This window comes from Elephas maximus, chromosome 19, assembly GCF_024166365.1.
Source record: "Elephas maximus indicus isolate mEleMax1 chromosome 19, mEleMax1 primary haplotype, whole genome shotgun sequence".
In the NCBI taxonomy this organism is placed as follows: domain Eukaryota; kingdom Metazoa; phylum Chordata; class Mammalia; order Proboscidea; family Elephantidae; genus Elephas; species Elephas maximus.
In genome coordinates this window covers 32652859-32679975 of record NC_064837.1, presented here as the reverse complement: position 1 = coordinate 32679975, position 27117 = coordinate 32652859, and the positions used below count along the sequence as shown (strand labels likewise).

General features: G+C 40.5%; 1 long non-coding RNA gene across 1 annotated transcript in view; it reads right to left on the bottom strand.

The window, feature by feature from the left end:
- LOC126062839 (uncharacterized) overlaps positions 1-27117 on the bottom strand; it is a 65710-nt gene that overhangs the window by 7988 nt on the left and 30605 nt on the right. The window contains exon 3 of the long non-coding RNA XR_007514153.1: positions 6618-6735. This is a non-coding gene — a long non-coding RNA (uncharacterized LOC126062839). The remainder of the gene's footprint in view (positions 1-6617; positions 6736-27117) is intronic.

The window sequence follows — 27117 nt, the reverse complement described above, 5'->3', positions numbered from 1 at the left end:
ATACTAATCATGTAACAATGGAAATCTTCTGGTTAGGGGAATGGCCTTGATTACAAGAGGGGCATTCTGTGGGACAAATGCATTTGCATATATGAGGTGACTGAAAATTCCATGGCTTGGGTCAGGCACACCTTACTCTTCAAAGTGACATCTTTGCTTTTTAACATTTTAAAGAGGTCTTTTGCAGAAAATTGCCCAATGCGATACATCATTTTATGTCTTGACTGCTGCTTCCAGGGGGGTTGATTGTGGATCCAAGTAAAATCCTTGATAATGTTAATCTTTTCTCCATTTATCACGATGTTGCTTATTGGTCAAGCTGTAAGGATTTTAGTTTTCTTTATATTAAGGTGTAATCCATACTGAAGGCTGTAGTCTTTGATCTTCATCAGCAAGTGCTTCAAGGCCTCTTCACTTTTAGCAAGGAAGGTTGTGTCATCTGTATATTGCAGGTTATTAATGAGCCTTCCTCCAATCCTGATGCCATGTTCTTCATCATATAGTACAGCTTCTCAGATTTTTTGCTCAGCATACAGATTGAGTAGGTATGGTGAAAGAATACAACCCTGACACACACCTTCCCTGGTTTTAAACCACACAGTATCCCCTTGTTCTGTTCAAACAATTTCCTCTTGGACTATGTACAGGTTTCACATGAACACAGTTAAGTGTTTTGGAATTCCCAGTCTTCACAATGTTAGTCGTAATTTGTTATGATTCACATAGTCAAATGCCTTTGCATAGTCAATAAAACACAGATAAACATCTTTCTGGTATTCTCCGCTTTCAGCCAAAATCCATCTGACATCAGCAGTAATATCCCTCGTTCCACACCCGGCTTGAATTTGTGGCAATTCCCTGTGGATGTACTGCTGCAACAATTTTTTAATTATCTTCAGCAAAATTTTACTTGCATGTGATATTAATGATATTGTTCAATAATTTCTGCATTCTGTTAGATAATCTTTCTTTGGAACGGGCACAAGTATGGATCTCTTCCAGTTGCTTTGCCAGGTAGCTACCTTCCAAATTTCTTGGCACAGATGAATGAGCACTTCCAGTGTTGCATTCGTTTGTTGAAACATCTCACCTGGTATTCCCTCAATTCTTGGAGCCTTGGTTTTCACCAATGCCTTCTGTGCAGTTTGGACTTCTTCCTTCAATACCATCAGTTCTTGATCATATTCTATCTCCTGAAACGGCTGAATGTTGACCAATTATTTTTGGCATGATGACTGTGTATTAGATCCATCTTCTTTTGGTGTTTCCTGCATTGTCGAATATTTTGTCCACAGAATTCTTCAATATTGCAACACAGACCTTGAATTTTTTCTTCAGTTCTTTCAGCTGCAGAAATGCCCCAGAGTGTTCTTCCCTTCCAGTTTTCTAAATCCAGGTCTTTGTACATTTCATTGTAATACTTCACTTTGTCTTCTTGAGCTGTCCTTTTTAAATATTCCATTTAGCTCTTTTACTTCATCATTTCTTCCATTTGCTTTAGCTACTCTATGTTCAAGACCAAATTTCAGAGCTTCTTCTGACATACATTTTGGTCTTTTCTTTCTTTTCTAGCTCTTTAATGACCTTTTGCTTTCTTCATGTATGATATCCTTGGTGTCATCCCACAATTCATTCGGTCTTCAGTCATTAGTGTTCAATGCATCAATTCTATTCTTGAGATGGTCTCTAATTCAGGTAGAATATACTCAAGGTTGTACTTTGGTTTGCCTGGACTTGTTTTAATTTTCTTCAGCTTCAACTTGAATGTGCATATGACCAACTGATGGTCTGCTCTGTGGTCAGTCTCTGGCCTTGTTCTGACTGATGATATTGAGCTTCTCCATCATCTTTCCACAAATGTAGTTGATTTGATTCCTGTGTATCCCATCTTGTAAGGTCCATGTGTATAGTCATCATTTATGTTGTTGAAAAAAGATATTTGCAAGGAATAGGTCATTGGTCTTGCAAAATTCTACCATGCAATCCTCCACATCATTTCTATCACCAAGGCCATATTTTCTAACTTCTGATCCTTCTTTTTTGTTTCCATCTTTCATATTCTAATCACCAGTAATGATCAATACATCTTGATTGCATGTCTGAGCAATTTCAGACTGGAGAAGTTGGTAAAAATCTTCAATTTCTTCATCTTTGACCTTCGTGGTGGTTGTGTAAATTTGAATAAAACTTACATCAATTGGTCCTCCTCGTGGGCATATGATTATTATCCTATCACTGACAGTTTTGTACTTCAGGATAGATCTTAAAATGTTCTTTTTACTGAATGCTTCAATGGTCAGCAAAGCAGGGGCAGGGGTTTGGGGACTATGGCTTCAGGGGACATTTAAGTCAACTGGCAAATTAAAATCTATTAAGAAAACATTCTGCATCCCACTTTGAAGTGTGGCGTCTAGGGTCTTAAACGCTAGCAAGCGGCCATCTAAGATGCATCAGTGAGTCTCAGCCCACCTGGATCAAAGGAGAATGAAGAACACCAAACTCACAAGGTAATTATGAGCCCAAGAGACAGAAAGGGCTACATGAACTAGAGACTGCATCATCCTGAGACCAGAAGAACTAGATGGTGCCTGGCCACAACTGATGACCACCCTGACTGAGAACCCCTGAGGGAGCAGGAGAACGTGGAACGCAGACCTCAAATTCTCATAAAAAGACCTGGCTTAATGGTCTGACTGAGACTAGAAGGACCCCGGCAGTCAGGGTCCCCAAACCTTCTGTTGGTCCAGGACAGGAAACATTCCCGAAGCCAACTCATCAGACATGGAATGGAATGGACAAAGGGGAGTGAGCTACTTGCACCATGTGGACACTTGAGACTATTTTGGCATCTCCTGTCTGGAGGGGAGATTGGAGGGCAGAGGGGGTTAGAAACTGGCAAAATGGTCACGAAAGGAGAGACTGGAAGGAGGGAGCGGGCTGACTCATTAGGGGAAGGGTAAATGGGAGTATGTAGTAAGGCGTATGTAAGTTTTTATGTGAGACTGACTTGATTTGTAAACTTTCACTTAAAGCACAATAAAAATTATTAAAAAAAAAAATTTTGAAAACAGTGAGAGTAGACCCTAGACCTTGAAACAGGAACTGCTAAGTCAGAAAAATGATACAGATTTTAGGGAAAGGAATCAATGTTTTTGTGTAAAAGAAAAAGATAACTTTATGAAATGTTTGAAATAAAGCCTATTCCAAGTTAAAAAAAAAAAATGTTCTTTTTCATGATGAATGTGACACCATTCCTCTTCAATTTGTCATTCCCTTCGTAGTAGACCATACGATTGTCCAATTCAAAATGGCCAATACCAATCCATTTCAGCTCACTGATGCCTAGGATATTGATCTTCAAGCATTCCATTTCATTTTTAACAACTTCCAGTTTTCCTTGATTCATGCTTCATACATTCCCTGTTCTAATGGATGTTTGCAGCTGTTTCTTCTCAGTTTGAGTTGTGTCACATCAGCAAATGAGGGCCCCAAAAACCATACTCCATTCACATCCTTAAGGCAGACTCTACTTTGAGGAGGCAGCTCTTCCCCACTAGTATTTTGAGTGCCTTCTAACCTGTGGGGCTCATCTTCCGGCACTATATCAGACAATGTTCCACTGCTATTCACAAGGTTTTCACTGGCCAATTTTTTTTTAAAGAAAGCCACCTCAGTATAACAAGCTGACAGATAAGCGATGGTGCAAATATTTCCTGACCTCTTACTGTGGACTTATATCTGTTCCAGGCACTGAGGATAGTGCAGGGAAATTCAACAGACAAAACACATCCCCAGAACAGTCATCAGAGCACTACAAGCACATATGTTCTTTCAATTCCAAGGGCCCATAATTTTCTGACTTCCTTTTTTATGTCTCAATTCCAGTCCTTCCACAGGAGAGAGTACCCGTTGCGATCAAGTCGATTTGGACTCATAGTGACCCTACAAGACAGAGCAGAACTGCCTCATAGGCTTCCCAAGGAATGACTGGTAGATTTGAACTGATAACCTTTTGGTTAGCAGTTGAGATCTTAACCACTGCACCACCAGGGCTCCTACAAGAGGTAGTGGAGGTCTTAAAACCCCCAAGAAATCTGGTAACAAGTTGGAGTAGTTCCTCCCCTAGTATCAGCAGAGGGCGCCATTGAACATTAGGCACAGAAGATAGGGTTTTGCCAGATCCCGGTCAGACCTCTTTAACTTCTGCGTTCCAGGTGCCTCTCAGCAGTACAGAGACTTGTATCTGAGGTGCTAGGCTGAGACCTGAAACTTGGGAGTGGCTGTGACAGTGGTGAGATGGCTAACCTCCATGCAATATGTGGAGATGGAAATAATAAGTTAGTATCCACTGGGAAAACTGAAGTAGAAAACCAAACAGATAGTGCAAATAAAATGTCCATCTGAAAGGAAGAGGGTGAGAGCCAAAAAATATGTACAAGGAAATGAGACAGCACAGGAAACAACAAGATGAGTCAACAACTGTGGAAGGCATGTTACATTTAAAAAAACACAACCCATTGCCATTGAGTCAATACCAACTTATAGAGACTATTAGTCAGGACTATAAATCCAGAGGAATGGCAGACATCAGGTTTGGCTGATCCAGTCATTCACTTAGTGATGCCAACAGAAACCGCCTCTTTCTTCATCCAGAGTTATAGGATGGCTGCCAGTAACAATCTGGCACCCAGATCGCTTCCCCTAGGTGGGAGGAGAGATAGAATGGCCTCCCATAGCTCTCTCAAGTGAAGAAGAACTCTCCTAAAAGCCTCCGGCAAACCTCTCATAGTGCTTACTAAAACTGGGTCAAGTGGGATTAATTTTAGACTAGTGATTCTCAACATCAGGCAATTTTTCCCCTGAGAGGACATTAAGCAATACTAGAGACATTTTTGGTTATCATAACTGGGAGTGGGTGGTGCTACTGGCGCCTAGTGGGTAAAGGTCAGGGATGCTGCTAAACATCCTACAGTGCACAGGACAGCCCCTGTACCACAAAGAATTATCCAGCCCAAAATGTCAGAAGTGCTAAGATTGGGAAGCACTGTTTTAGACCAAGCCGAGCCACTCTCGTGAAACACCCAGGCTAGGTGTGGGAGGGGTCAATACTGGAGACAGGCTGATAATGAGTGGTTAGACAGACAGGAGAAGATGTAAAGAATGTGATTCAAAACCCAAAGGAGGATAAATTCAAGAAGGCAAACGTGATTGATAGTGTCAAATGCTATCGAGTAGTCAAGTAAGGTATGCCTGAAAAGCATCCATTGGACTTATCCACTTGTTACCTTTGCCCAAGAAGTCTCAGAAGAGTGGTAGGGACAGAAATTTGACTGATAAGGATTGAGGAGTGAGTGAGAGCTGATGATGAAGAGACCCTGACCTGCTTACAGACTGTACAGGCAAGTTGTACAATAAACGGTGAATGGAAACAGAAGTAGCTAAAGAGAGTCTTAGGGTAAACAGAATATATTTATTTAACACTGAAGAGACATGATCATTTTTTAAAATGCTGACAAGAAAGATCCAAAACAGAGGTAAAGGTGAAGGGTAGAGAGAGGGGAAAACGTGGAAGTTTCCTGGGAGTGGACTGCTATCTAGAACAGCGCTTCTCAAATCGTAACTTGCATATCTGGGGATCTTGGACTCACCTGACAATTTTATTAAATGTAGATTCTGATTTAGCAAGTCCAATGTGGGCCAGACAGTCTACATTTTTAACAAACTCCCAGGCGAGGGCGATGCTGCTGGTCCATGGTCCCTACTTTGAGTACGGAGAATTTACAGCAGTCGTTCTTAAACTTTAGTGCCCATCGGAATCACCCGGCAGGCTTGTTAAAACAGAAATTGCTATTTCTGATTCAGTAAGTCTGGGATGGGACACAAGAATTTTTATTTCTAACAGACTTCCACGTGATGCTGATGCTTCTAGTCCAGGGATCACAGTCTGAGAACCGCTGATTTAGAGCTGAAGTGGACAAAGATCACCTTCAAACACAAAAAACCAAACCCAGTGCTGTCAAGTCAATTCTGACTCATAAAGATCACTTAGAGAAACAGATACAGCTCCATCACCGAGAAAAGAAAAAGCGTGGATTGACATGGATGTAGGTACATTTGTAGGTTTTGGGGGAAGTATGACGTTGAAGAATTTACTGCCGTTGGCCTGTATTTTCTCTGTGAAGTAGGAGTTAAATCAGCTGAGAGCAAGGGAGTGGATGAAAGGATAGGAAACCATAAACATTAGGTGAAGGCTCGATGTCCACCAATTAGCTATTCTAATAACACCATACAGAAAGGCACTTTTTGTTACTTATTAAAGGAATGTTTTGCAATTAATTCATCCAGACAAGTTGACCAGGGAGCTATGTGGTGCAGTGGAAGAATTAAAATTTTCCTTCGGCTGGTAACTGGAGACATCTGCTTTGGAAGTTTCCAAGCCCACATCTTGCTGACTATGTGCTTTAACATAGAAATTTAGAAATTCAATTGGTTTTAAGATGCAGAATGGCATAGAATTTATGAGGGGAGTAGGCTCTGGAACAATAGTTTCTAATCCCACCTCACCAATGTGAAACTCTGGGCAAGTGAATCAACATCTCAAGGCTTCATTTTCTCACCTTTACAATGGAGACAGTAATGGTCATTTTCTTCAGCTCACTTTCTTTAGCTCTTCTTGGTAGAGAAGCCTCTTCACCTGCCTGAAGGGCACAGACCTGGTTGCCAGCATTCCGGTAACTGAGGCAAGACGAAGTTTCGAGAGAGGTGTATCTCAATATTATAAAATTTTTCACTTAGTATACCTGTTTTTGAGTCCTGGTGGCACAGTGGTTAAGTGCTCAGCTGCTAACAGAAAGGTTCATGGTTTGAACCCACCAGGTGCTACATGGGAGAAAGATGTGGCAGTCTACTTGTGTAAATATTATAGTCTTGGAAACCTATCCGCCAGTTCTACTCCATCCCATAGAGTTGCTATGAGTCAGAATTGACTCAATGGCAATGGATTTTTTTGGTTTTTATATCTGTTTCCAGAGTCCCTGGTGGCACAAATGGTTGTACTATTATTATTTCCATTTTTCAGATAAGGAAACTGGCAATTAAAGAAAGCAAATAATTTGCTCAAGGTCACACAGAAAATAAGTGGTAGAATTTGAACCCCAGGCAATCTAACTCCACCTATTCCAACCACTCCATTCCAGGAGGCTGCCAGTCACAGTACCCTGATTCCTGGCCACAGTTATCATCCAAGGAGTTGGTATATAACATAAGCTGGATAAATCAGAGCACTTTCCTGAGGTTTATATATACAGAAGCAGGGAGTGTGCACTTTCCTCCTAAATTGCTGTGGTGCAATACAGATGGCTGCAAGTTCTTTGCCACTCCTACCATAGACAGCTGGAATATGTTTCCCCACTCCTTGAATCTGGGCTGGCCCTGTCACTTGTTTTGACCAAGATTGAGCCTTAAGAGATCTGCAGCTTCTGTCTTCAATTCTTTGAATGTTCCCTCTTTAAGTGATACTGTGAAGAAGCCCATGCTGTGAGGAAGCCTAAGCCAGCCACACTAGACTGCCATGCTCTGAGAAAACTCAAGCTAACCAAATGGAAGAGGCTATGTGGTGGGGCACTGAAGACCAGGCAAGTGAGTGAAGCCTTTTTGGACCTTTCAGCCCAGCCTAGCCAACAGATGAACACAGTCAAGTGAAAGACCCCAGCCAATACCACACGGAACAGAAGAACTGCCTGACCAAACCCTACCCAAATTCCTGACCCACAGAATTCTGAGAAACAGTAACTTATTGTTTTAAGCCGCTAAGATTCAGAGTAGTTCATTAAGCAGCAGTAGATAACCAAAACAGTTCTAAGCCGGGGTAGTAATTCTGGACCTGCCTGTTACCATGCAGGCACTGGCTACTCCCGGTTGCCATGCCACTCTCTGGCCTCCCACCAAGTAAAGGATACTTCTGAAGAATGAGAGAATGTGACTCACATACCAAAAGTGGCTTAATTAATGTATCTGTCTCTTATGTATGCCGTGTTTTTGTCTTTTTCTTTTATGCTTCACAATAAAGTAACACGCCCAATGTTTTTTCTCATTATTTGTATTTGAGTGAGGAGAGATCTAGGTGAGAGTTCAGCAAGCTACAGCCACCTGTTTTTTCATAGCACACAAGCTAAGAATTATGTGTGTATAATTGGGTTTATATATATATATAATTGTGTGTATGTATGTATATATTTTTTATTTCAAACATTCAAAAAGTATTAAAGATAATAAAAGGAAAAGTGAGAGGTCCCTGCTCTACCCCAGCCCCAAACTCCAGAGGTAATTAATGTTAATAATTGTTCGTCTAACCTTTGAGAAATGCTGCAGGCTCTTTGGTTTTATACAAATTCAGTCATACTAAGAATTCAATTCCATAACTTTCATTTTCTCTTAATACATCTTGCAAATCTTTCTATTGTGGTACACATACATCCTCCTTTTTTAAGAGCTATATCATATTCACTAATACAGGAACCATGTTTTATTTACTATTCCCCATTGCTGAGCACTTAAAATGACTCTAATTTTTGCTATCATGGGCAATGCCACAATAAACTCTGGTTTTTATATTTTTTAATGAATACATTTTAAGTGGTTATATAAGTACCTACGTAATAGCCAGGCTTGATTGTATCTCTTGGCCTGCAGAGCCTAAAATGTTTACCTATTGGGTCTTTTCAGGAAAAGTTTTCTGACCCCTAATCTCAACAGACACGATAATTGACTAAAAATATTCTGCATTATTTTCCTTGGGTCCCTCACTATTTACTGGCTGTCATTGGAGTCTTTCATTATGTGGGTTTAAATAACCGGTTCAGCAATTCAGCATCCTACACAGGGTTGAGAGGGCATCAGTACCATGGGTCATCTTATCTGGAAGTTTGCCTTGATGGGCCTTTCCTATCGTTTATTCAAATTGCTGCCCCAGGTAGCAACTTTTGGTACCTGGTTTTCTGTTTGGTCTGGCTTCTGTTTCAGGTAGAAGGCATACCTGTATGTGGCTTCTTTCCCGGTTCTTTCTAAGCTGGGTTGAGGGAAACTGCCTTATGAGGTCAGCTGTACCTAAAAATAAGAAAACTTCCCACAACGTTGGGATGAGCTGCCTGTTCTAATGAGATGTCCAGTCACTACAGTTTTTTTTTTCTGTTTTCATGGCCTCTTTTTCTCTCTCAAAGGCTATGCCTTCAAGCACTGCTGATGTGTAGTATCAAAAGGGAGTCCAAGTAGGATGGCCCCCATCCTCCAAAAGATAGTTCTTTCCAGATCTTGTTTCTCTGATTAGGAGGTATTAGTGGGAATCTGCCAGGATTTCCTGTATGTTTTTAATTCTCATGATTTTGCACTATCTTCTTAGAAATGGGTATTGTATGGGTTTTATCCTTGTATTTAGTCCCTGGTGACCAATATCCAGCAAAAATTCTTCTGTGATTGTGGCATGTCTATGATTCCCTTCTATCATTTCATTACCCATGCATATTTTCATCACCGACATTACTTTGCCTTTGATCACTTCGATCAGTTGTATGGAGATACAGTAGCTGGTGTTTATTTCTTTCACCCATACTCAATCACTGGAGGTTAACAGAAGCTCATTAAAGACAGAAAGCTTATCTTCAGTCAGACTACAGTCTGGAAGCCCCAAAAAGGCATACTTCATGTCCCAGCAGTAAAGTAATGAGTGACATGGAACAATGTGAACTGATTATCGGGGGCGGGGGGGAGGGTGTTGAGAAGTCTGAAGAAAATGGCTTCACTAATGTCAGATGAAAGGTCCAAGCTAAGTTGAAAAAATTAATACCTCATTCCAACTAGCCCACAGTGCTGTTCCCTTTCCCACAAGTAGCAATGATGTTTCAAGGACACATTCTGGCTGACAGGGCCTAAACCAGATGTTCTTGGGTAAAAAAGAAAACCAGGCAAGTGGGATGCTCTTTATGAAATACTCTCGAGAGAGAGACCTCTGGAAGTTCCACTTAAGAAAAACATACACCTTAGGAAAAGCTGGGATGTTCCACCTTGGAATAAGCTTAAATTACAGTGTGATGAAGACTTACAGTCTGACCCTGAGTTTGATTGAAACTGGGCAAACTTCAAATAAAGACTCTCCTACAGAGATGTAGGAGACCTGAGAAGAATCACGTTTAGGAATAAGCTTGCTGGAAGATCGGCTTCTGGAATGGACGAGTGAGGACCTCAGCAAACTTCCTCTCCCACAATAACAATGAAAGTACTGGCAAAAACAAAAACAAAACAAAACCAAGGCCTAAAATAGCCATTTCAGAACTTTGGAAATTAACCAAAGCCACAGAACAAACTGAAAATCATCTACACAAAAGAAACTACTGATCTTTGGTAAAGACAGAGGGGTCTGTGATATTTTAACTTGTGGCTACTCCTACCCTCCGCACCTAGCTCGGTGACATGGTAGCCATGAAAAGCCTGCAGTCTCATCACCACCAAAGGAGAGGACCTAATTCTTGTGGAACTCAGCTAAAAGCAACATCCCCAGAGCACAGTTAATATTTTGTCCAAACTTGCGACTCACTGGAAAAAATTTCTATTACTCTGAAGTTGTGGCTATTTGATTTGACTCAGAACTCAGCACAACAGTAGAAGAACCCTATCCCCAGGGCATTACAAAACAATAGCCATTTGCTGGCAACATCACAGCTGCCTAACATCCTGATTTCAATTGAGGTAAACAGGAGATTGGTCTGGAATTTAAAAGGACACCCTAGAGAACTAGACAATCATAGGGAACTTTGAAAAGCTCTGACATATTTCAGGGGATCTGAAAGGCTGTGTACATGACCAGGAGAGACAAGGGAATGGAGAAGGTCCCATTCACTGATCTCTGGCTGACCTTAAGGCTCTGTGCAAACAGGAAGTAAAAGCTAAGGCTCTCTTGTAAACTGCCTGAAGTTTGAAGGCATGTCTTCTCATACAGATTCCCTTGGCAAAATATGGAGTACAAAAACACAAAGCATTTAAGAAAATCTGACTGATCATGGCTGATCACTAAATTATGCTGGCTCAGGGGTGGCATCTGGAATTCAGACTTAAAATACAAACAGAAACTTAGAAAAAAAACAGCACTCAGTCGTCACACTGCAGGGAACATAGAAGCTACAGAATTAGTCCAAGAAAGTCACTAAACAAATAAGCAGCAACAGGGGGAAAAAAACACACTGGAACAAACCAAAAAAACCAAACCCGTTGCCGTCAAGTCAATTCCAACTTACAGCGACCCTACAGGACAGAGCAGAACTGCCCCATGGGGATCCCAAGGCTGTAAATCTTTTCGGAAGCAGACTTCTGCATCTTCCTCCAGCAGAACAGCTGGTGGGTTTAAACTGCTACCCTTTAGATGAGCAGCCAAGTACTTAACCACTGTATTACCAGGGCTCCTGTATGTACATATGTACATATACGGGGCAAAAGCAGCCAACAGGAAATGTCCCTGAGGAGAATATATTTTAGACTTAGTAAACAAAGAGTTTAAACCAGCTATTATAAGTATGTTCAAAGAACTAAAGAAAACCATGCTTAAAGAACCAAACTATATCTCAACAAATAGAAAAGATCAATAAAGAGAGAAATCAGCTCAAAACAAAAATTCTGGAGTTGAAAAGTACAATAACTGAAATGAAAAATCACTAGAGGTCCTCAACAGCAGATTTAAACTGACAGTACCCCAACCACTCAGTTTCCACTTCCCAGAAGCCACAATTGAGACAAATTTCTTGCGTATCCTTTCAGGGATATTCTTCTCAGTTATAAATAAAAAAAAAAAAAAAAAGGTATACATTGTCCTGCCACACAAATGATATTAATACTGTTTAGCATCTAGTTTTTTTTTTTTCTCTAAAAATGTACTTTGGACTTCTTTATCAGTACCTAGAGAGTTGCCTCATTTTTTTAAAAAACAACTGTTGAAATTCCATTTTATATGTGTGCCATAATCCATTTAACCAGCCTCTTACTGATAAATTCATAGGCTGTTTCTGATTATTTGTTAATAAACAAAAAAACCCAAACCCGTTGCCATCAAGTCAATTCCAATTCATAGTGACCCTACAGGACAGAGTAGAACTGCCCCATAGGGTCTCCAAGGAGTGCCTGGTGGATCTGAACTGCCGACCTTTTGGTTAGCAGCCGTAGCTCTTAATCATTATGCCAGCAGGGTTTCCTATTTGCTAGTACAAGCTATTCTAAATATTCTTCTATATCATTTGCACATGTCGGGAAGAGGGCAGATGGGGATCCTACAGTATCCAAAAGGGAGCATTGCCTTCACTCTAAGGGGGAGACCAGCCTAAGACTGAGGCTAAATTGACATATTATCCCTCCCCTTTCTGTTCTGTCCCTAATTCCTATGCACCTGAGACATATGTAGAAACATGCAGTAATGGCTAGTGATCTCCATTCTAGAGATGATATACGACAAATACAGGGACACTAAGGAAAGAGACGTTGTGCATTGTTCAGGCCCAATCTCAAGGACACCTATTTCATCTCCATCTTCCTTAGTACCTTCTCTTTCTGCTTTTTCTTGATCAACTGGTCATAGGGTAGACTTTCATGATACCAAACCCAAAACCAAACCCACTGCCGTCGAGTCAATTCCGACTCTTAGTGACCCTATAGGACAGAGTAGAACTGCACCATAGAGTTTCCAAGGAGCGCCTGGCAGATTCAAACTGCCAACCTCTTGGTTAGCAGCCATAGCACTTAACCACTACGACACCAGGGTTTCCGACTTTCATGATAAATCAGAGATAGACAAAGGCCGCTGAGCTGTTCACGTTTACCTTTCATATTCAGTTCTCAGGGACAGAAGTCATGGCCTACCTTCACTGCCAGGGTCATTTCTACACTCTAATGGATCACACTATTATATCACTTACCCATTTCCCCCTCTAATTTGTCCAGAGGAGTATTCCCCTCTTCTTGGGAATGGGGTTCTAGATGCTGTTACTCACTCCCTAGACTTAAGAAGAAAACTTAAAGAACACTAGGAACAGGAGGTGGCCTTTCCTATGGATGTGGTTCAAAAAGTACATAGTTGTTGTTTTTTTTTTTTACTTTTTGTTGTGCTCTAAGTGAAAGTTTACAAATCAAGTCAGATTCTCACACAAAAACTTACATACACCTTGCTACATACACCTAATTGCTCTCCCCCTAAAGAGACAGCCCGCTCTCTCCCTCCACTCTCTCTTTTCACGTCCATTTCGCCAGCTTCTAACCCCCTCCACCCTCTCATCTCCCCTCCAGGCAGGAGATGCCAACATAGTCTCAAGTGTCCACCTGATCCAAGAAGCTCACGCCTCACCAGCATCCCTCTCCAACCCACCGTCCAGTCCAATCCCTGTGTGAAGAGTTGGCTTTGGGAATCGTTTCTGTCCTGGGGCTACAGAAGGTCTGGGGGCCATGACCACCAGGGTCCTTCTAGTCTCAGTCAAACCATTAAGTCTGGTCTTTTTATGAGAATTTGGGGTCTGCATCCCACTGCTCTCCTGCTCCCTCAGGGGTTCTATGTTGTGTTCCCTATCAGGGCAGTCATTGGTTGTAGCTGGACACCATCTAGTTCTTCTGGTCTCAAGCTGATGTAGTCTCTGGTTTATGTGGCCCTTTCTGTCTCTGGGGCTCATAATTACCTTGTGTCCTTGGTGTTCTTCATTCTCCTTTGCTCCAGATGGGTTGAGACCAACTGATGCATCTTAGATGGCCGCTTGCTAGCATTTAAGGTCCCAGACGCCACTCTCCAAAGTGGGATGCAGGATGCTTTCTCAACAGATTTTATTATGCCAGTTGACTTAGATGTCCCCTGAAACCATGGTCCCCAAACTCCCGCTCCTGCTATGCTGGCCTTCGAAGCATTCAGTTTATTCAGGAAGCTTCTTTGCTTTTGGTTTAGTCCAGTTGTGCTGACCTCCCCTGAATTGTGTGTTGTCTTTCCCGTCACCTAAAGTAGTTCTTATCTACTATCTAATTAGTGAGTCCCCCCCCACCCTCCCTCCTTCCCCCCTCTTGTAACCATCAAAGAACATTTTCTTCTCTGTTTAAGCTATTTCTCGAGTTCTTATAATAGTGGTCTTATACAATATTTGTCCTTTTGCAACTGCCTAATTTCACTCAGCATAATGCCTTCCAGATTCCTCCATGTTATGAAACTCATCACTGTTCTTTATTGATGCATAGTATTCCATTGTGTGGATATACCATAATTTATCCATTCATCCATTGATGGGCCCCTTGGTTGCTTACATCCTTTTGCTATTGTAAACAGTGCTGCAATGAACATGGGTGTGCATATATCTGTTTGTGTAAAAAAAAGTACATAGTTTTTAACCCTTCCCTGAGCTGCTGTTACCTCATTAAATCCTTCATCATCAGAGAAGCAGTATCAGGGAAAAGAACACTTACTCCCGCTCCCACCAATGAACGATGCCTCATACTAGCATCCCATTATGGATTGAATTATGTCCCTCCAAAATATGTGTTGTAATTCTAACCTCTATGCCTGTGGTTATAATCCCATTTGGGAATGGGTTGTCTTCCTTATGCTAATGAAGCAGGATTAGTCTAAAGTGTATTCTGAGTCAGTCTTTTTTTAGATATAAAAGATTAAACAAGCAAGCTAGAAAGTAGACATGGAGGAAGAATGATGCCAAGCCACATGGAAATCTCCAAGGAACCAGCAAACGGAAGCTGAAGACACAAGGACCTTCCCCCAGAACTGACAGAGAGAGAAAGCTTTTCCCTAGATCCGGTGCCCTGAATTTGGACGTCTAACCTTCTAAACTGTGAGAAAATAAAATTGATTGATAAATTCATCCATTTGGGGTATTCTGAAAGCCACCCACTTGTGCTATTTCTGTTATAGCAGCACTAGACAGTGGAGCCCTAGTGGTACAGTGGTTAAGAATCTGGCCATTAACCAAAAAGGTCAGCAGTTCAATTTACCAGCTGCTCCTTGGAAACCCTATGAGGCAGTTCTATTCTGTCCTATAGGATCTCTACGAGTCAGAATTGACTTAACAGCAATCAGTTTGGTTTGGTTTTCGTTAGCACTAGGTAACTAAGACACATCTTATCTGAAAGACAGGAGTAACAGTGGAATAAAGATGTTTTTAATGAATCTTCGCACCCAGATCTTTTGCCTTCTTCCGCTCCGAGAGGAAGAGTGGAAATTTGGCATTCTTGCACTGACTACCACTCTTTGTAATATAACTTTCATCAGGTTGCTTCATCTTCCCAAACCTGGGTTTCCTCATCTGTAACTGGGGCTATTGGTTGCTCCACATGTTACGCCATTCTGGTATGAAAGTGAGAAGTGACTTTATGCTATAATTTTCAAAGGGAAGCATAAGTTTTCCTCCTTACTCCTCCCATCACACTCTTTCTCCCTGCTGGTAGGGAATAGGAAATGGAGCTTGTATAGCTTGAAAATGCAGTGATGTCTGTCTACAGTGGGAGAGTATTCTACTTATCTACTGCTGTGTAACAAATTACTTTAAAACTTAGTACCTGTAAAGAATAAACATTCTTTACAGTTTCTGTGGGTTAAGAATTCAAAGTGGCTTAGCTGGCCAATTCTGGTTCAGATTCTCTTCATGTGATTGCAGGCAAGGTGTTGGTTGGGATGACAGTCATCTGAAGGCTTGACTGGGGCCATAGGATCTGCTTCCAAGGCGGAAACTAACAAGTTTTGTTGAGGATGTGGTGAAATTGGAACTCTTGTACATTGCTGGTGAGTATGTAAAATAGTGCAGCACTACGGAAAACAGTTTGGCAGTTCCTCAAAAAGTTAAACATGGAATTACCATATGACTCAGCAATTCTACTCCTAGGTATATACCCAAGAGACTTGAAGGCAGGGACTCAAAGAGATATGCGTATATCAATGTTCACTGCAGCAGCACTACAGCAATAGTCAAAAGCTGGAAACAACCCAAATGTCCATCAACAGATGAATGGATAAACAAAACATGTTATATACATACAATGGAATATCGTTTAGCTATAAAGAAAAACAAAATTCTGATACACGCTACGACATGGGTGAACCTTGAAAACATTATGCTAAGTGAAATAAGTCAGATACAAAAGGACAATTATTGTATGATCCCACTTATCTGAAATATCTAGAATAGGCAAATGCATAGAGACTCAAGTTTGAGGGTTTACGAGGAGCTGAGGGAGGAGGAAATGGGAATTATTGCTGAAAGGGCACTGAGATTCTGCTTGAGGTAATGAAAAATTTTTAGAAATGGATAGCGATGATGGTAGCACATGATGAATGTAATTAATGTCACTGAATTGTACAGCTAAAAATGATTAAAAATGGCAAACTTTTTGTTATATATATTTCACCACAATAAAATTCAAAATAAATAAAATGAATCACATTTTGCCAGTAAGAAAAACAACAACAACATAAGGGAGAGGGATTGTACTGTTAAATTTCAAATGTTATCACCAGACTGAGTCTAGCGCAAGTAGATGGTGCCTAGCTACCACCACCAACTGCTCTGACAGGGATCACAATAGAGGGTCCCAGACAGAGCTGGAGAAAAATGTAGAACAAAATTCAAACTCACAAAATAAGACCAGACTTACTGGTCTGACAGAGACTGAAGAAACTTCAAGAGTTTCGCCCCTGGACACCCTTTCAACTCAGTACTGAAGTCACTCCTCATGTTTACCCTTCAGGCAAAGATTAGACAGGCCCAGTAAACAAATAATAATACATGAAGCTCAACCACGAATATGAGGACTAAATGGGCATACCACCCAGGGGCAAAGACAAGAAGGCAGGAAGGGACAGGAAAGCCGGACGAATGGAAATGGGGAACCCAAGAACAAGAAAGGGAAAGTGGTTCACATATCTCAGGGTTGGCAACCAATGTCACAAAACAATATGTATATTAACTTTTTAATGAAAAACTAATTTGCTTTGTAAACCTTCATCTAAAGCACAATAAAAAAAATCCAAATGTTATGACTTTTAAAAATAGGAGGTATGGTATATGAGTAGTGTCATCTAATAAACTAGATTGTAAAATACAGCTGAGCAGGAAGTAGTGTGTGACTTCTCATGCAGTGTATAACGTGGCTGTTGGGTAAAAAGTTACTGTTCTGCCTTGACCCATTTCAAAGCTTCAGAGACTCATATCAAAGAGGCATTCATAAAGGCTTTGAGGAGCTAGTCCGTCTGTCTTATTTGCACCAGACCAGAGTCTGGGAGGCTGGCCCAGGATGTGTGGGCAGAATTTGTCTGATATTCCCTTCATCTCCTCCCCTGGAATATCCAAAGGGTACACTGTGTTCCAGAAAAAAACTGATACAAAATGGTCAGCACAAGACAAATTTTGAAAAACTTGTCTACTGGACTCAAGTCTGACAAGATACCTAGAAAACATTAAAACCATAAAAAAGACCACATAAAGATTTAAATTACTTCTTCTCAGGCCACAAATCACCATAAATGAAAACCAACTCCAAATAGCAAACAGGTTCACCCTTCAGCCAAAGACTAGACAGGCCCCTAAAACAAGTAATAATATACATAGCTCAACCATGTATATGAGATTAAATGGGCACACCAGCCCAGGGGCAAGGACAAGAAGGCTGAAGGGGACAGGAAAGCTGAATGAATGGAAATGGGGAACCTAAAAAGGTTGAGAAGGGGAGAGTGTTGACACGCATGGGGTTGGCAACCAATGTCACAAAACAGTGTGTTTAATCAGAAACTAATTTGCTCTGTAAACCTTCACCTAAATTAAAAAAAAAAAAAAAAAAGGAAATATTTTGCGCCACTAATAAAAGGTTACTATTCTTAATGTGTATTAGAAGAGAACAGTTTTCAGGAAAAAAGGAGGGGAGGGCAAAAACATGAATAGACAGTTCATAAAAAATAAAATGGCTAATAACAAGAAGTTTTTCAACTTCACCAGTAATTTAAAAATACAAGTGAATGGAGCAGTGAGAAGATGTTTTCACTCACCAGAGAGACAGCAATGTAAAAGACCAATTGTTGTTGTTGTTAAGTGCTGTCCAGTTGGTTCCAAGTCACAGCAACCTTATGTACAACAGAACAAAACACTGCCTGGTCCTGCGCCATCCTTATAATCCTTGCTATGTCTGAGTCCATTGTGGCGGCCACTGTGCCAATCCATCTCATTGAGGGCTTTCATCTCTTTTGCTGACCCTCTACTTTACCAAGCATGATGTCTGTCTCCAGGGACTGGTCCCTGTTGATAACATGTCCAAAGTACATGAGACAAATTCTTGCCATCCTTGCTTCTGAGGAGCATTCTGGCTACACTTCTTTCAAGATTTGTTCATTCTTCTGGTAGTCTGTAATGTAGTCAATATTTTTTGCCAACGCCATAACTCAAATGCATCAATTCTTCTTCTGTCTTCCTTATCCATTGTCCAGCTTTCGCATGCAAATGAGGCAATTGAAAATACTACGGTCTCATGAATTGAATTGTGTCTCCCCAAAATACGTCTATCAATTTGGCTAGGCCATGATTCTAGTATTGTGTGATTGTCCACCATCTTGTCATCTGATGTGATTTTCCTATGTGTTGTAAATTCTATCTCTATGATGTTAATGAGATGGGATCAGTGGCAGTTATGTTAATGAGTGAGGACTCAAATCTACAAAATTGGATCATATCTTGAGCCAATCTCTTTTTTTTTTTTTTTTAAATAACTTTTATTAAGCTTCAAGTGAACGTTTACAAATCCAATCAGTCTGTCACATATAAGTTTACATACATCTCACTCCCTACTCCCACTTGCTCTCCCCCTCTTGAGTCAGCCCTTTCAGTCTCTCCTTTCTTGACAATTTTGCCGGCTTCCCTCTCTCTCTATCCTCCCGTCCCCCCTCCAGACAAGAGTTGCCAACACAATCTCAAGTGTCCACCTGATATAATTAGCTCACTCTTCATCAGCGTCTCTCTCCCACCCGCTGACCAGTCCCTTTCATTTCTGATGAGTTGTCTTCGGGGATGGTTCCTGTCCTGTGTCAACTGAAGGTCTGGGGAGCATGGCCGCCGGGATTCCTCCAGTCTCAGTCAGACCATTAAGTTTGGTCTTTTTATGAGAATTTGGGGTCTGTATCCCACCAATCTCCTGCTCCCTCAGGGGTCCTCTGCTGTGCTCCCTGTCAGGGCAGTCATCGATTGTGGCCGGGCACCAACTAGTTCTTCTGGTCTCAGGAAGATGTAGGTCTCTGGTTCATGTGGCCCTTTCTGTCTCTTGGGCTCTTAGTTGTCGTGTGGCCTTGGTGTTCTTCATTTTCCTTTGCTCCAGCTGGGTTGAGACCAATTGCTGCATCTTAGATGGCCGCTTGTTAGCATTTAAGACCCCAGACGCCACATTTCAAAGTGGGATGCAGAATGTTTTCATAATACAATTATTTTGCCAATTGACTTAGAAGTCCCCGCAAACCATGGTCCCCAGACCCCCGCACTTGCTCCGCTGACCTTTGAAACATTCATTTTATCCCGGAAACTTCTTTGCTTTTGGTCCAGTCCAATTGAGCTGACCTCCCATGTATTGAGTGTTGTCTTTCCCTTCACCTAAAGCAGTTCTTATCTACTGATTAATCAATAAAAAACCCTCTCCCACCCTTCCTCCCTCCCCGCCTCGTAACCACAAAAGTATGTGTTCTTCTCAGGTTTACTATTTCTCAAGATCTTATAATAGTGGTCTTATACAATATTTGTCCTTTTGCCTCTGACTCATTTCGCTCAGCATAATGCCTTCCAGGTTCCTCCATGTTATGAAATGTTTCACAGATTCGTCACTGTTCTTTATCGATGCGTAGTATTCCATTGTGTGAATATACCACAATTTATTTACCCATTCATCTGTTGATGGACACCTTGGTTGCTTCCAACTTTTTGCTATTGTAAACAGAGCTGCAATAAACATGGGTGTGCATGTATCCGTTTGTATGAAGGCTCTTGTATCTCTAGGGTATATTCCTAGGAGTGGGATTTCTGGGTTGTATGGTAGTTCTATTTCTAACTGTTTAAGATAACGCCAGATAGATTTCCAAAGTGGTTGTACCATTTTACATTCCCACCAGCAGTGTATGAGAGTTCCAATCTCTCCGCAGCCTCTCCAACATTTATTATTTTGTGTTTTTTGGATTAATGCCAGCCTTGCTGGTGTGAGATGGAATCTCATCGTAGTTTTAATTTGCATTTCTCTAATGGCTAATGATCGAGAGCATTTTCTCATGTATCTGTTGGCTGCCTGAACATCTTCTTTAGTGAAATGTGTGTTCATATCCTTTGCCCACTTCTTGATTGGGTTGTTTGTCTTTTTGTGGTTGAGTTTTGACAGAATCATGTAGATTTTAGAGATCAGGCGCTGGTCGGAGATGTCATAGCTGAAAATTCTTCCCCAGTCTGTAGGTGGTCTTTTTACTCTTTTGGAGAAGTCTTTAGATGAGCATAGGTGTTTGATTTTTAGGAGCTCCCAGTTATCGGGTTTCTCTTCATCATTTTTGGTAATGTTTTGTATTCTGTTTATACCTTGTATTAGGGCTCCTAGGGTTGTCCCAATTTTTTCTTCCATGATCTTTATCGTTTTAGTCTTTATGTTTAGGTCTTTGATCCACTTGGAGTTAGTTTTTGTGCATGGTGTGAGGTATGGGTCCTGTTTCATTTTTTTGCAAAGGGATATCCAGTTATGCCAGCACCATTTGTTAAAAAGGCTATCTTTTCCCCAGTTAATTGACACTGGTCCTTTGTCAAATATCAGCTGCTCATACGTGGATGGATCTATGTCTGGGTTCTCAATTCTGTTCCATTGGTCTATGTGTCTGTTGTTGTACCAATACCAGGCTGTTTTGACTACTGTGGCTGTATAATAGGTTCTGAAGTCAGGTAAGGTGAGGCCTCCCACTTTCTTCTTCTTTTTCAGTAGTGCTTTGCTTATCCGGGGCTTCTTTCCCTTCCATATGAAATTGGTGATTTGTTTCTCTATCCCCTTAAAATATGACATTGAATTTGGATCGGAAGTGTGTTAAATGTATAGATGGCTTTTGGTAGAATAGACATTTTTACTATGTTAAGTCTTCCTATCCATGAGCAGGGTATGTTTTTCCACTTAAGTATGTCCTTTTGAATTTCTTGTAGTAGAGCTTTGTAGTTTTCTTTGTATAGGTCTTTTACATCCTTGGTAAGATTTATTCCTAAGTATCTTATCTTCTTGGGGGCTACTGTGAATGGTATTGATTTGGTGATTTCCTCTTCGGTGTTCTTTTTGTTGATGTAGAGGAATCCAAGTGATTTTTGTATGTTTATTTTATAACCTGAGACTCTGCCAAACTCTTCTATTAGTTTCAGTAGTTTTCTGGAGGATTCCTTAGGGTTTTCTGTGTATATAATCATGTCATCTGCAAATAGTGATAACTTTACTTCTTCCTTGCCAATCCAGATACCTTTTATTTCTTTGTCTAGCCTAATTGCCCTGGCTAGGACTTCCAGCACGATGTTGAATAAGAGTGGTGATAAAGGGCATCCTTGTCTGGTTCCCATTCTCAAGGGAAATGCTTTCAGGTTCTCTCCATTTAGAGCGATATTGGCTGTTGGCTTTGCATAGATGCCCTTTATTATGTTGAGGAATTTTCCTTCAATTCCTATTTTGGTAAGAGTTTTTATCATGAATGGGTGTTGGACTTTGTCAAATGCCTTTTCTGCATCAATTGATAAGATCATGTGGTTTTTGTCTTTTGTTTTATTTATGTGATGGATTACATTAATGGTTTTTCTGATATTAAACCAGCCTTGCATACCTGGTATAAATCCCACTTGATCAGGGTGAATTATTTTTTTGATGTGTTGTTGGATTCTATTGGCTAGAATTTTGTTGAGGATTTTTGCATCAATGTTCATGAGGGATATAGGTCTATAATTTTCTTTTTTTGTAATGTCTTTACCTGGTTTTTGAGCCAATCTCTTTTGAGATATAAAAGAGAGAAGTGAGCAGAAAGATATGGAGACCTTATACCACCAAGAAAACAGACAGGAGCAGAGCTTGCCCTTTGGACCTGAGGTCCCTGTGCAGAGAATCTCGTAGACCACACGAAGACTGATGACACGGACCTTCCTCCAGAGCCAACAGAGAAAGACTTCCTCTGGAGCTGGCACCCTGAATATGGACTTTAGCCTCCTAGACAGTGAGAGAATAAATTTCTCCTTATTAAAGCCATCAACTTGTGTTATTTTTGTTACAGTGGCACTAGTTAACTAAGACACACGACTTAGTTCTCAAAGTGACATCGTTGCTTTAAAGAGGTCTTTTGCAGTCAGGTATGCCCAGTGCAATACATCATTTGATTTCTTGACTTCCATGGACATTGATTGTGTATCCAAGTAAAATGAAACCCTTGACAACTTCAGTATTTTCTCCATTTATCATGACGGTGCTTATTGGTCCAGTTGCGAGGATTTTTGTTTTCTTTGTATTGAGGTGTAATCCATAATGAAGGCTGTAGTAATACTGTAGTAATCTCCAGGTTCTAGGAATTAAGTAATCACATTCTGTTGATGAAAATATACCTTACTACAGGTATTTTGCAGGGTAATGTGACAAAGCCCAACAATATTTACAACATGTATTCCTTTTAAAGCACCAATTCCTTTACTAGAAATGTATCTTATAGATACATGCATGCAAATGGAAAAAAGATATATATACAAGGTTGTTCTTTGTAGCATTATAATAGGAATAAAAATCTAGGTTCAATGTAAATGTCCAACCAATAGAGATACGGGTAAATTAGTAAACATCCATCCAATGGAAGGCTATAGAGCCATAAAAAATAATCATATTAGTATCTTTTTCACTGCATCATTGTTCAGTTTAATAAATTATCACAAAGCAATTATATCCATTAACAGTCCAGATGACCCCTCATGTACCCCTCTAGTCACAATCACCCTCCCTTTGGGTAACCAGTTCCTGTTTTCTATCACCATAGATTACTTTTATCTGTTTTGAACTTTATATAATCATTTAGTATATTTCCTTTTGTGTCTGACTTCCTTGGTCATCACTGTTTGCGACATATAGTCAGTTATGTTGAATGTTGTTACAGTGTGTTAATTTCCGTTGCTATACAGTACTTTTTATGAATAAACCACAATTTATTTCTATGTCTATAACTACGTTATTTTTAGTTTGAGGCTATTATGAATAATGCTTCTATGAACATTTCTTTTACTTATCTTTTATTTCGGAAACTCTGGTGGCATAGTGGTTAAAGTGCTACAGCTGCTAACCAAAAGGTCAGCAGTTCAAATCCACCAGGTGCTCCTTGGAAACTCTATGGGGCAGTTCTACTCTGTCCTACAGGGTCGCTATGAGTCGGAATCGACTCGGCGGCAATGGGTGGTGGGTGATCTTTTATTTCACTCCTGTTCGGTATATACAGTGCCAAAGAGTGAAACTGTTATATGTCTATGGGTATATACAGCTTTAGTAGATGCTGTCAGACAGTTTTCCAAAATGGTTGTGCCAATTTACAGCCCCACCAGCAATGCATTAGAGTTTCAGTTGCTCATTTAAAAGGCTGGAAAGATATACATTAAATTTAACAGTAACTACTTCTGGGGAGTGGCATTAGGGAAGAATGGAGGACTGTATAATTTATATACTGAAGAGTTTTTTAACAAGAGCATTATTTCTTTTTAAAAACTAATTTTTTTCTTTTCTATATTCTTTTGATTTTATAATTTTAAAAAGGAGAGTCTTAAATATAAGCACAGAGACCTGGTCCAAAGAATAAAAATGATAATCAGGCTAGCAAGGATTGGTAGTAAGAGTTCAATGTGTAGCCATCAAATTTAATTTTGAGCACCTGCAGCCCAGTCAGGATAGATTGAGTAATTCAGGGTAAACAGTTTTCTCAATATTGGTAAGATGTGTCAAGAGTATAGGGAGCATGAATCACCATGCACTACCCAGAAAAAAACCCAGTGCCGTCAAGTTGATTCCGACTCATACAGACCCTATAGGACAGAGCAGAACTGCCCCACAGAGTCTCCAAGGAGTGCCTGGTGGATTCAAACTGCTGACCCTTTGGTTAGCAGCCATAGCACTTAACTATTACACCACCAGGATATCCATGCATTACCCAAAACCTTAGGTGATTCTAATCCCCTGATTAGGAAATGGCCAGTTTTTTTGGCATTGCTGGAGACCAGATTGAATAGGGGAGTGGGGTTGGAGGTAGGGTGGGAATACAATAAAAGAGGCAGAAAAGTAGGTTTGGATTAGATTATGAAGAGCTTTTAAAGCCAGATTATGAAGTGTAGACTTTACGATTTAGGCAATGATAAATCACCAGAGATCTTTGATCAGAAAAGTAAAATGCTTTAGAAATATAACCTCATATCAGTAATTATGTCACTGTCCGGGCTTTGAACAGGTTCTGCCTGGTTCAGTCATGGCCAGCAAAGGGAAACCTGAACAGACCAGAATTTTTAAAATGTGGGCAAACCAGAATGGTAACCAGAACAGGAAAAATTACGACTGGAAGCCCTGCTAGAAACTTAATCTTCCTCTTAGAAAAACAAAAGCAGCATGCACGATGTAGAACCAAATCTCCTAACAGGCAGAGTGGGAAACAGCAGCGACCTGCTCAAAGATGGCGGCCAACCACGCTGCTTTGAATATGTGTCATTCTCCACAGGACTGGCGATAATCCAGTCTCCCACATCAGGCTCCTGAAAGGGTTCACTATACCTCTTCTGAACCTCCCATTCCAGGGCTTTGGCGTGTAATTTTTCCTGTTCCAGTTTCCAGTCCAGATCACCCAAATTTAAAAAATTTGGGTCTGTTCTAGTTTTTCTTCATCAGCCATGGCTGAACTGGTTCAAACCAGTTCGAAACCCTGGTCACAGTAACCCAACACTGTTCATGAAGGTGTACATTGTTATGATTTTTTGCAAGGAAATTTGGCATTATTTATCAAATTTCTAAATGCATATACCCTTTCATTCAACAGTTCCATTTCTAGGAATTTAACTTAAAAATAACACACACATATGTAAAGAATGTTCATTGCAATGTTATTAACACTGCTGAAACTGAAAATAATTTAAATGTCCATCAGGGAGAGACTGGTTAAATTACAGTTTGTCCATTTTACACTATTAAGATTCTTCTGATTTCTAGCAAAAAAGAGTTTGAGTAGTTTTAGCAAAAAATAAAAGGGACAGCATATACTAGAATACACTGTATTTCATGAAAAGGAAGGAAAGTTTCAAGAATTAATATTCAGGAATGGAAAGAATCAGGGCAGCTTCAGAAAAGAATGAGAAAGTTTTCCTATTTACTTCATATAATTCTGTACTCTGTGTGTATTTTACAAGGGTACATTATATTTATAATTATTAAAACTTTAAGGATTTTTTTTTTTTTTAAACAAAACCCAGCAATAGGGCAGCAGTTTAGAAACATTGGGTCTGGTTTATTTGCACACATCTCTGAATATGCCTTTGGAAATTTTCCTAGACACAGTATATTGCCTATCTATTGCTGCAGAGCAAATTACCCAAAACCTTGGTGGCCTAAAACAACAAACATTTCTTATTTCACAGTTTCCATGGGTCAGGAATTCAGAAGGAGCTTAGCTGGGTGGTTCTGACTTAGTGCTCTCCTTGAGATTGCAATTCAAATGTCACTTAAGATTTGACAGTATGCCCACTCACATGGCTGTTAGCAGGAGGCCTCAGTTTCTTGTCGGATATTGGCTGGGCGGTCTCAGTTCCTCACTACACAGAATGCTCCATTGGGTTGCTTGAGTGTCTTCACAACTTGGCAGCTGACATTCCCCACAATAAGTGATCCAAGAGAGAGCAAGGCAAAATCTACAATGACTTTTTCTACCCTTGCCTCAGAAATTACATACCATCACTACTATTCTATTGGTCACACAGACCAACCCCGGTACATTGTGGGAAGGGACTACACAAGGGCATAGTACCAGTAATCAGGGATTATGGGGAGCCATCTTGGAGGCTGGCTACCACACAGCATTTAATTGCCTCTGAGGAGTAGAAATGCCAGGGCAGAAAAGGAAGCTTTTCACCGCGTATGTTTTTGTTCTTTTTGAATTTTTAACCATGTTGAATGTATTACTATTTAACAGAGTAAAGAGAAAGAAATTCTCCTACAAGTTCCCCATGATTCAGACTGTTGTTCTGTGCTGTCGAGTCAATTCTGACTCATAGTGACCCTACAGGACAGAGTAGAACTACCTCACAGGGTTTCCTAGGCTGTAATCTTTCCAGAGCAGATTGCCAGGTTTTTGTCTCCCATGGAGGGCTGAAGGGTTCAAATTCCTGACCTTTTGATTAACAGCAGAGCTCTTAATCACTGTGCCACCAGGGCTCCTGATTTAGACTGACTGTTCTCAAATCTATCATGTATCAGTATCACCCGAAAAGCTTGTTAAAACACAGGCTGCTAGTCCCCACCCTCAGATTTTCTGATTCAGTAGGTTAGGGGTGGGGCTTAACTGTATTTCTGACAAGTTCTAGTGTGCTGCTGCTGCTGCTACTGGTCCTGGGACAACACTTTAAAACTATTGATTTTGATGGCTCTGTCCAATAGGATAGCCACTAGTCATATGTGACTAGAAAGCACTTTAAATGTGTCTAGTCTAAACTGAGATGTGCTGTAAGTGTAAAATACACACCGGATTTTGAAGACTTAGTAGGAAAAAAGAATGTAAAATGCCTCTTTATTAATTTTTATATTGATTACATGTTGAAATAATATTATAAATACAATATGTTTATATATTATTATATAATATTTACCTCTTCCCCCTAGAGAAGGCTCTTCGCCTGCTTGGAGGGTACAGACCTGGCTGCCAGCATTCTCAGAACTAAGGCAGGAAGAAGGCTGAGGCGAGGGGTGCCTCAATATTTATTATACAATTTGTCATTTAGTACACCTCTTTTCAGTATAGAACGCCTACCTTCAGTTGAGCCTGGTATCTCCCAGATCAGAGACCCTATGTTTTACTCTCTCTAA